This window comes from Spermophilus citellus, assembly GCF_964194105.1.
Source record: "Spermophilus citellus genome assembly, chromosome: 1".
Lineage (NCBI taxonomy): Eukaryota > Metazoa > Chordata > Mammalia > Rodentia > Sciuridae > Spermophilus > Spermophilus citellus.
In genome coordinates this window covers 92,248,360-92,258,993 of record NC_138182.1, presented here as the reverse complement: position 1 = coordinate 92,258,993, position 10,634 = coordinate 92,248,360, and positions in this window count along the sequence as shown.

Below are 10,634 nucleotides of genomic sequence, written 5' to 3'. Positions count from 1 at the left end.
TCTGCCTGGATTTTCTTCCCTGAATCTACTGATACCCTACTCTTTCTAATCCTCCTAGGATGAGAGAACCAAGCACATGAAGTATTCAAAATGAAACCCAGTCCCACGCCCCTTCCACTTGTTGATACATCTACTCTGTCGTGTAGAACGGCTTTCTAAACCCTCACCCTGAGGCGGGGCGTGATCAGGATCCCCCTTCCCTCTATCTGAGGGGTTATCCCAGACATTCTCAAAAGCTGCTGGGTCGCCCTCTGCCTTGAGCATGCCCTGAGCACCTGAGCAGTGGCTGGCTGCTCTGGAAAGCAGTTCCATAGCCAGCTCAGGGGATGGATCTGAGCTTCCCCTGGAGGTGAGTGGATCTGAGGGAGACCAGGTAGGAGGTGCAGCCCCTTCACTTCCACTGTCCTTGAACCCAGGCTTGACCCCATCACCCTGAAGAGCTGGTCTGATCCAGCACCTAATGTCTGCTTCTGGTTGCCAAGGTGTGGCCAGCTCCCTTGCCTACCCCTCCTCTGCACCTTCACCAGGGAGTCCTGGGCCAGGAATCTAGTCCCCTGGGGGCAGCTCTCCTCCAGACCTTGCTCCTCCTGTTTCATGGCTTTTGCTAACTACGCTTGTTCTCAAGGAACCATCTCAAATTCAATTTATTACCTGCACTCCTTCTGAAGCATTTCAAATCATAAACAATCTGTTTAAACCTTATCTTCTCAAGACTAAAATTAGTTATTTGGTAAGATCTGATCACAGCATGACTCTATTTTCATCAATTAAAAAATCCAGGATTGAGAGATAATACTAATAAAAATGTTAGCATTTGCCTTTTTAAAACACTTTATATGTAACTTATTTGCCATCAGAAAAACATTTATGATTTTTCTACCTTTATATGCCTAAAAGTAACGACTTGCATACCCCGATATATTGATATGATTTTTTAGTGTTTTAGCAAATATTTTATGCTAATTGCTTTGATTGTACACAGTTTCTCCATCAGCCTCCTTTTACCAGGTGAAGAGAGTCCACGATCAGAGAATGTTCTTAGCCAGAAGCCCACGTGGGTGGGTGAGGTGGATACCGACAGCCCCGTAGGTCGCAGCTGCAAACCACACTCTGTTCTCAGTGTCCTTCACCAGGTGACACCCTAGCAGGGGCCAGTAGAAGTCTTGTCATGCTATTGGTTCTTCAGAGTGTCCGCTGTCTCTTTGGTCCAGGTGAATGCTCACATTTGCCCGTGCTAACCTCACCTCACATTCTACCCTTCAAGGTGCACCTGCACGGCCTCCTGACTACTGCGCAGTACAGAAAGTTCAGGGTGCCCACTCCCCTGCATGTGTGCAGTGATACTTGGAAATTACTTGGTTCAAAATAAGGGCAATAGAATACACTGGGTTGCTAATTTTAAAATAAGGGCAATAGAATACACCGGGTTGCTAATTCCCCACCACTGTTAACACTTGAACACAACAGGATATATAAATTACCTGCATTATCCTGTTAATGCCTCATAAATCCAGCCTTTATAAAAATCATTCATCATAATAGCCACACTAGGTACCTCGGAATAATCTCTCTCTCTCTCTCTCTCTCTCTCTCTCTCTCTCTTTTTTTTGCCATTTTAAACACTACTTTTGCTTGTATGACTAGACCTCCATGAAATGGCATCATAACTTTCTTCTGCATGTAGATTTCCTGGTTGGCCTTCTGAATCAAGCTCAGGAAATTTTTCCTTCATGGGGCCTGCTGCTCTATTCCAAGGGAATTTTTCAATCACTTTGGCTTAGTCTGCTTGACCTGGACAGTGCACGTACAAGGCCTTCAGGGAGCAATAAGAACGAGTTGCCTCTGCCAGGCACAGTGGTGCATGCCTGTAATGCTAATGGCTTGGAGGGTGAGGCAGGAGGATGGCAAGTTCAAGGTCAGCCTCAGCAACTAAAAGAGGCCCTAGAACCCCTGAGTTCAATCTCTGATACAAAAAAGAAAGAGAGAGAGAGAGAGAGAGAGAGAGAGAGAGAGAAAGAGAGAGAGAGCTAGTTGCCTAAAATAAACACAGAAATCTAAAACTCTATTCTGTGAACGCACATACATCTGTGAATCTGTGAAATGGAAACATTTAAGTATGCTTTAGATTTTGGAGTCTACCAAGCTATTTCTGTCATTTACTTGCCAAGAGAAGTGCACAAATGACAGACACAAGCTTACCTGTGAACCAGGACCACGTAGCTGACTTCCCTTGCAGAAATACTGCTTTTGCATAATTTAAGGAGAGGGATGAGGTCAGGGAGTGAAATATAGAAGCTGCTTCTCAGTGAGACTCATGCGCAGATCCCAAGGACAGCCCTGCTGCTGAATGATGTATAGGGACACCAGGTCTTTAATAAGAACAGCCAGGTTCATGCTTCTGCTGACCTCTGGAGACCTGTCTCAACCTCCAAGGAGGCGGAGTTTCCTCCAGCTGTTAACTGGCAAGGATTCCGTGGCCATACCACTGAGGGTCATTAAATTCCTAATATTTTTAGAAACACTTTGTGTGTGACACTTAATAAAGGGAAGTGCTAAAAATGTTTTGTATATCGCAAGAGATTCAATAAATTTTCCAATTCATGTCTGGCTATAAAATTAATTTATTCTCTTTATTCTGCATGGGTTGTTTCAAAAGCTAAATAAACTTAAAACAGATCACAGAAAGTTCATTAATCGTGAACACACTCAGTTTCCAAATTGCAACCATTCTTTTAGAAATCATAATTGTTGCATGTTGGCATAGGGTCGATGAAGAATGCTAGCAATTCTATAAAAGTATGATTAAAATAGTCCTTCCCTTTTGAATCGGGTATAAGTGCAAAGCAATATTTTTCTTATAATTCAGCCAAACCAGCCCAGAATAGCAGAATGAGCAAGGGAAGTATACAAGAATTCATGGTATTGTCCTAAGGCAGAAATTAAAGATATTTTCAGAAGAAAATAATAGTTTCTCTCTTCTACTAATTTTGGTTCTTGGATACAATGCATTTTGCATAAAACTCTCCTGGGGAGTTAACTAGTTACAGGATGGCTTGTTTGTCAAGTCTCATGATGGTGTGGTTAAGTTTTGTGCATCTGAGTGTTTGCAAACCTTGACTAAAATGCCTGGATGTCACATCACATGGCACCCTCCTCCATCTCCTGTCCTACCTTCTCCTGGGATCTAACGCTTCCGGATTTCACATAGCAGAATCTACAGCTTGGCCTTTCTGTGCCTGGTTTGCCTCGGTCAGCATGGTGTCCTCCAGGGTCACGGTGCTGTCGTGACAGATTTCCGGATTTTTGAGGCTGGAGGTTCTCCACTGTGTGTTTACACCTCAGGTCCACGTGTTCATTGGATGGTGGAGGCCGAGGTCCATCTGTACCTTCTCTGTCGTGAACACACTGAGGTGAGCGCGGAGGGCAGACGTCCTCTCCCAGACTGATTTCAGCTCCTTCTGGCTCCCACAGGAGTGGGGTTACTGGACCTGGTGTGCTCCTGGCTGAGGCTTCCTGAGGAACTTCCGTGCTGTTTTCCATTACGACTGTCTTAAGGTGTCTTCTCACCAACAGGACCCAAGGGCTCCTTCTTCCACTTGAGGACACATATGGTCTCTCTGTTTGTTCACAGTGCTGGGGATGGAGCCCAGGGCCTCTCTTGTGCTAGGCAAGCGCTCACCTCTGAGCACACGGAAGCTGTTTCCTCCTGGTGTCAGCGGTTTTGCCCTGCGTGAGGGAGTGTCCGGGGGATTCGATTTGCAGCCGACGACATTGTCAGTGGTGGTGAGCTTCTCTTTCTTGTGCATCTGTCGGCCATTTGAGTGTCTCATTTCAGAAATGGCTGACCAGGCCTTAGCCCATTTGTGGGATTATTTCTTTCTTAGGAATGGGTTCGTGATACCTCATCAGAGGTGTAGCTTGCAAGCATTACTCCATTGCGTGCGTGTAGGGTACTCGTTTATCCACTGATCTACTGCTGACACTTGCCTGCTTTCCAGTCGTCAGCACTGTGAATGACATTGCTGTACACACTCACGTATGGGTCTTTGTGTGGACCTCTTTCCCCTCCTCTTGGGAGTGGGATTCCTCACTACTAGTGGACTTCTTGAGTTTCTTTCATGATAACTCTACATTTAATCATTTGAGAAACTGCTACATTATTTTCCCAAATGGAGGAGCTATTTGAGGTCACTGTGGGAGGCGGGGTGTGGTTCCAGTTTCTCCACATCTTGCCAGAGCTTCTGTCATCTCACTTGATTCTCACCATTCTCCTGGGTGTGGAGGGACACCTCATCCTGGTTTCTATTTGCAGTCCTCTGTAAATCAAGTGCAGCATCTTTTCATGTGCTTTTAACTATTTGTAAACCTTCCTTTGAAAAACGCCCATCCAGATCTTTGCCTACTTTTAGCTGGGCATTTTGAGTTATAAGTTATGAGAATTTCCGTGTACCTTAATTGCCACTCCCTTATCAGCCAGGTATTTTGCAATTTTTTTCCACTATGTGGATTGTGTTTTCAATTTAATTTTTGAATTATGATTAAATGCACCTAAAATAAAACATTCTGTCTTTGTCAGTTTTAAGTCTAAAGATCACTAGAGTTATGCACACTGGGAAGTGCAAACACTCTTCAGTTTGCAAGACAGAAAGCCCAAACCCTCAACAACTTTTGATTCCTCCCTCCACAGGCCTTCACCAACCTCCGCTCCCTCTTCTGTCGCTAAGAATTTGGCTAGGTTATTCAGAATATAATTTATAATTCAGAACAGTTCATTATTTTCCAGTTCCTGACCAATATTAAAACTGAGATTTAACTCTTCAGTGAAGGAAAGCATGTGGGATAAAATACATGTGTATATGTCTCTACACACACACACACACACACACGCCCCACCCATGGCATAGAGCTCAGAGTGGGCTCTTTTCACACTAGTCAGCAGTTTAGTTACTAAGAACGTGGTCATGCAGGTGGAATGCAAGACAGATTTTTCCCTGTATTATTTTCATGTTTGTGTTTGATTTTTTAATAGTACTGTATTTTGAAAAGTTTCAAAGTTAGATTAAAAAATGAAATGATACAGCAAACACCTATATTTCCTTTACCTGGACTTACTAACTGTAATATATTGATTTTTCTATGCATTTACCTGTATACATGTGGATACAAAATTTATTCATGTGGATTCTTTTAATGTCTAATCAGTATACTATAAGAAAATTGATTTATTGATTACAGGCTTAAATCAATTTGAAATTCCAACCACTTTGTCTCTAACAACAGTTTTCCATGCTTATGGTAAATAATCTTAACAACATAAAAATGAATGTTTGTGCATAAGATTGTATTAAAGTTCACCCTATCTGACATGAATGAAATATATACCAATTTAGTAGTGAAATGATATTTTACAGGAATGATTACTCTGATTACAGCAAACTATTGTGGAAACATCAATTTCCTCTTCACTTTTGTCTGGTCATACAATCAGTGGGGAAAGTTTTGTTTTCTCTCACTCTAGGCAATTAAAACAAACCCTTCGTCACCCTCCACAGTTCAGGTCCATTTTCACACCTATGTGAAATTGCTCAGCTGTGAGTGCCCACGACTGCATTAGTAACTGGGGCTTGTGCAGGTATTCCCACCTGGGTCTGCACTGTCGTCATAGGGGAGGTGGGGACACTATAAACTACAGTGTGACTTTGAACAGGAGCCTCACGTAGAGCTGAGGAGTGGCTTGGGTTAACTGATGTGCTTTTAGTTCTCTGGTCACCTGGCTTTATTCCTGAAATTTGGTATTGCTGAAGACACCTGTGGACCAGGAAAGGCAGGAAAATTGAGTGTTCAATTCTGGACGTTGAATGGTAAGCCGTTGGATTTTGTGAAGATAATATAGGGTGAAAATGCACACATTTAAGAAGCCGGTTAAAACAGCATTAAACAAGCAAAAAGAACATTTTCAATTATTTAGAGTACCTAAATACATGTGTAAAAATAGTTCAGCTCAGCTCATAAAACATGCCCACACTGTGCATTTCCACCACCTTTGCATGTAAGGCACAGAGGTCTCTAGATACTGTTTCTGACCCAAGGTCCTGAGTGTGTGTCCCTGTGAAGTGGGACCAGGAGAGTTAACAGGCACTGAGATGCCACCAACCAGGGGGCAGGTAGTCTTTAGAAGTGTTTTTAAATTTTTTTTCTGGGTACAAACCCACGGCGTCAAAAGGGAAGCTATATAACTTGTTGCTTGGCAATAAAGCTTTAAAGAAAATTCTTCTTTGCTAAAGAAAGTTTAAATGTAATGTTTTCTGATATCATTATACTAAAAATTATATGTTTTAAATTACCTTAGCATCTGTCAGTGGTTGTTTGTGCTTAGTCAATGCTTTTCTTTTCTATATAAATTGGAAAACAAAAGTAACCCCAGGCTGAAGAGAAAAGCTGTATACGTATGGTTCACGGTGCTCTGACCGCATGTGCCCAAGGGCAGGCTGAGAACTGCTAAGGTGACAGGCTTCTGGGTAGCTCCTGGTGGACTGACCCTGGCTGCACGTCCTCTCCCTGACAGCCACCACGCCCCTGGCTCTGACTCCAACAAGCCCATCTCTGCCTGTGTCCTTCACACTCTCGCCCGCCCCTGCTTCACCAAGTGACCACAGACCACACATGCATGCCCGTCCTGAGGACGAACCCGATTCTGTGTGCAGGGCTCTGGAATCCTCAGGTAAGTGGGAAAGTTCGCTGAGCTTCATCCCCAGCCATTATTATTAGCAACCTGTAAGTTGTGCTTCTGATCAGATGGCAAATGCCTAGGATTGAACTGTGTTTAATTTAGTAGGAAGATCCTCACAGGAAAAAATCTGAACTCTATATCATGAGCTTAAACACATTTTAAACATTCAAGTACAAAATTTAAGGAGATTTATTATCTTTGCGAGGACAAGCTGAGTGTGTAACTGAAAGTTGGTTCATGGTTATGAAGATATTATAGACTCATGTCTCATAACCCTGAGTTTTAAAACCAGTCAAATTGTTCAGTGTGTATATAAAGAAAAACAAGTATTTAATACAAAATGAATATTTACTCTCTGAAGACACTGATTTTCTTGAAATAAAAAAGTACTTCATTTAATTTATGTTTCTATTTTGTTTTCAAAGTGTTACATATAAAAAGGTGGGCCAGCTGAAACTACATTATCTCTATAGAGTCATGGACATTGGAGAATTTTAGAATTGTCACAGTAGATGGTCTCTTTTTCTAATACATATTTTTAGTTGTATTTGGACACAAATACCTTTATTTTATTTATTTATTTTATGTGGTGCTGAGGGTGGGCCCCAGTGCCTCCCAAGTGCTAGGCAAGCACTCACCCTCTGAGCCACAACCCTAGCCAGTAGGTGTTTCCTGTTTTAACATTTTCTTTCATTTAGTGGAATTCTTTTTTTTTTCAAAGCTGCATAATGATACACAAGGACTTTATGGTTATCACAGCAATGTTCTTCAGTATGTTCCACGAGACAGAGAGCTCATCATGGAGAGTGCTATGTATGTATGGTTCACTGTGGATGCTCCATGAGGAGGGAGGACTGATGTGTTAAGTAGGACCCATGATTCCTGTTTAAATCCTGCAGGGAGAAAGGGTGAGGAGGTAGTTTCATTCCGTTTGTATAAATAAATCACTGTGTATGAGCTGCCTTAATTATGCATTTTACCTGAGCAAAGAAGTCATCAATCGTCTTATCAGGCAATGCAGAAAGAAGGGGGGTCACAGACAAGGACTTCTGCACTTTGTGTTCTAGCGGTCTTTTCTGAATTTCTAGTCAAATGTGTGTGTTAAAAAATAAATGAAAGGGGCTGGGGTTGTAGCTCAGCAGTAAAGTGCTTGCCTAGCACATGTGAAGCACTGGGTTCAATCCTCAGCACCACATAAAAATAAATAAATAAAATAAAGGTATCGTGTTCATCTACAACTAAAAATATTAAAAATTAATTAATTAATTTAAAAAACAAAGAAAACAATAAAAACAACCAGTTTTCAAAGGGATAGAAAAATCCCACACAAGTGTAAACACGTAGACCTTCATTTAAAGTCATGTTGTAAATAGTTTTAAGAATTGCAATTATGTGAACTCTGATGAGACACACTAGTGAAACTAGAAAATTAAATAAGAATAAATAAAACTAACATGTTCTAGCATATGTAATTTAAACCACCTTATTTCCCTAAATATATTAAGCATGTGGCTAAGTATGCAAGTTTTACATTCAAAAGGTACGTGTAAACAATGTGAGTATATATGTGTTTACACACACACACACACACACACACATATATACATATATATATATATATATATATATATATATATATATATATATATATGATATAATTTCCTGAATGGGGACAGACAGACACTTTCAAACAAGTCAGTTTATGTCTTCAGGGTGAGTTTAATTTTATTGAATTATGTTTATGTTTGAGTGATGATGACTTGTAGATGAAGAATCATCCTTCCTTTGATTTCTTCAGAATGGGAAGAGCCTGTCAGAGCAGGGTGTGCACCACTTATCACCCCACCCTCTCTCCATCCTTTCAAGTGCTAATTCCTAGTGTCTACAGAAGTGCACACACCTAGGAACAAAGCACAGCTTCTATGTCAAGGTCTTAGTATTGAGACGAACTATAAAAATAAACACTTGGAAATAATACAAAGCAGAACAAAGCAGGTGTCAAAGGAAAGGTGGATTTCCACTGAATTCTACAATACCCAGAACAGCAGAAACCCCACAAATGTTTGATGGAGAAGGTAGATTTTAAATTTCTCCATCTATTCAGAATATTTCCTCTTGGTAAGGAACCAAGGGTGAATATTTTAAGAAATATCGTAAGTAATGTAAAGGACATGTGTCCAACAGGGGTTCAAATAGCTACACCTCCTGGTCAGTAGGGTTGACAGGTCATGTCCACCACATGCCTGTGGCGAGCCGCTTCTGCGGACTGTGGTCACCATTACAAGATGGCGCTGGCCTTGTGGTGGTCTGTGATAAACAACTCCTTCTTTGGGAGAGTTGGCACATGGTTCTTTGACACCCTACGAGAAAGCTCCACGTGGCAGCTTCGCATTGGGTGTTTGGATACTTTATTAAGGCTGGGAGGGACTTCTGGGAGATTAGAAGAACTCTCGAGAGCTTGAATAAACAGCTGTAAGAAGATTCCCGGTGTTGCGTCTTCCTTGCGGGCAAGGGGGTCGCGACAAGTGGTGCCGAAACCCGGGAGAATCAAAACTTGCAAGTCGTCAGAGGTGGTGCACTGAACAGTCCCGGTAAGTGGGACCCCATAGTCCCGGTAAGTGGGACCCCATAGTCCCCGTGGGTGGGACCCGACAGTCCCGGTGAGTGGGACCCGATAGTCCCGGTGGGCGGGACCTGATAGTCCCGGTTAGTGGGACCCGCAATCAAAGCGGAGTCAGCTCCTCTACAAAGACAGAGAGAGCCTCATATTTTATTGCAGCTGCACTGTGTACTTTTCTTTTGTTTCTGTGTACTTTCGTTTTGTCCTCTGTATCTGTTCTGTTGCTGTGTCATGGGTGTCACATCTTCAAGCCCGCTTCTTCTGGCACTAGACGGCCTGTTACGTTCCAAAGGCCTGAAAGTGAAACATAGTATCTTACAGAGATTTTTGCAGAAAGTAGATGTTGCTGCACCGTGGTTTGCATATTCGGGCAGCCTTACTATGCCTTGTTGGGATAAATTGGGCAAGGATCTTGACTTTGCTTGTGAGCAGGGCATATTGGAGGGTGGGGTGATTCCCCTTTGGAAGATAGTCCGTAGTTGCCTCACAGATGGCAGATGTCATGACGCACTTGCTAAAGGACAGGAGGTTTTAGAAAAGTTACATGAGGAGAAATCGGAGACAGCAGGCAGTGCGATATCTCAGGAGGATGGGAGTGTGCGGAGCGTGAAACAGGGGAGGAGACGATTATCTCTGACAAAAGGTGAGGTATCTCGGGAGGATGGGAGCGTGCGGAGCGAGAAGCAGGGGAGGAAACGCTTGTATCCAGATCTCAGTGCGCTGCGCACACCCCCATGTGGAAGCGGGTCAGAAGAAGAGGAGGATGAGGAGGAGGAGCTTGGGAGGCTGTCTCGCCAGCTAGGGAGTTTAGCTGCTGGAGAAGGGAACGAAGATAGACCGGGGCTCAAGAAATGTGATCCTCCGGACCCACCGCCGTATGGTGGGGGTGTTTCGGGGAGAGCTTTCCATGCTCAAACATGGAAGGCTGTTAACGCTGAGATGGGTCTTGCTTATCCAGTTTTTCAGGATGAGAATAGGGGAAGATTTTCGGAGCCTTTAGATTTCAAAATTGTGAAGACCCTGGCAGAGTCTGTACGCACTTATGGGGTGGATGCCGCCTTCACATTAACTCAGGTGGAGAGTCTGTCTAGATTCTGTATGACTCCCTCTGATTGGGCTAGCCTTGTTCGGGCTTGTGTTTCTCCGGGCAAGTATTTGGACTGGAGAGCATTTATGCTAGAGGGCGCAATAGAGCAGGCCGCCCAAAACCATGCAGCAGGACATCCTCATTGGGATAAGGACATGCTTTTGGGGCAAGGTAGATTTGCTAATCAACAGACAGGA